At 41.2% G+C, this 1,192-nt stretch overlaps 1 pseudogene; it reads left to right on the forward strand.

Moving 5' to 3' along the window:
• Positions 1–478: 478 nt before the first annotated feature.
• LOC116661033 lies at positions 479–574 on the forward strand (annotated as a pseudogene).
• The last annotated feature ends 618 nt before the right edge of the window (positions 575–1,192 follow it).

Below are 1,192 nucleotides of genomic sequence, written 5' to 3' on the forward strand. Positions count from 1 at the left end.
GCCCTTATAAGGAGAGGAAGAGAGAGAAAAATCTCTCTCCACACACGCACTGAGGAAAGGCCAAGTGAGCACACAGGGAGAAGGCGGCTACCTACAAACCAAGAAGTGGGTTGTCACCAAGAACTGCATCTGTCGGCACCTTGACCATGGACTTCCCAGCCTCCTGTCTGCTGCTTAAGCCACCCAATCCCTGGCATTTCATTACAGTAGCCCAAGTTAAGACCAGGATAATGAAAAAGGTCTAGAGTTGGATGGTGACGATGGTTGCACAACAATGAATGTACTTAATGCTACTGAACCGTACACTTAAAAATGGTTAAAATGGTACATCTATCAAAACTCATCAAATTGTATATTTGATATATATGTAGTTTACTGTACAGGAATCATACCACAACAAAGGTGTTAAAAATGATTAAAATGGTAAGTCATATGTTATATGTATTTTGCCACAATTAAAAAAAAAAACCCCAAACAGTGCTCACTTCAATATACTAAAATTGGAATAATACAAAAATTGGCATGGCCCCTGTATAAGGATGACCTGCACATTTGTGAAGTGTTCCATAAAAAAAAAACCAAACAAAAACCAAACAAAAAAACCCCCAAAAAACCCAAAAACCAAAACCAAACAATAATAACAAGAAAAATCCTAACACCTCCAGCATTTCTCTTGAAATTCTCCATAGCCCCATCCCAATCTCCTCTTCCTAACTCCCCAGAAGTGACTACTATCCTCAGCAGTTTGCGATTTATCCCTTTTTGTTCAATTGCTTTTCTATATACACTGTTTACTTTGGCCTGTTGTTTGTATAAACTTCACTGTGTGCCTGCTTCTGCAACTTGTTTTTCAGTTTACTGTTTTTTGCTCAGAGTCACCATGTAGATGCAAGCAGCAAGATTGTTATTTTTCATTGCTGTATAGCATTCCACCTATACCACATATGTCACAGGTTTCTTCAGGTACTTTCAGCCTCGTGTCTCAGGTGATCTCCCTTGGCCACTGTTCCATCCTGACCATAGACTGATTCTGTGTGGGCTCTGGCCAAATGGCCTCCATGGGGGCTTCCCCATGGGGCTGAAGTGTGCAATGTTGAGTGACTGCCTGGGAGCACACACACAGGTGACCCTGAAGGAGGGAGTTTATATACCATAGGGCAAATATTTAAGAGCCAGTAGATAATTCTCCTCC

This window comes from Camelus ferus, chromosome 32 (genome assembly GCF_009834535.1).
Source record: "Camelus ferus isolate YT-003-E chromosome 32, BCGSAC_Cfer_1.0, whole genome shotgun sequence".
NCBI lineage: Eukaryota > Metazoa > Chordata > Mammalia > Artiodactyla > Camelidae > Camelus > Camelus ferus.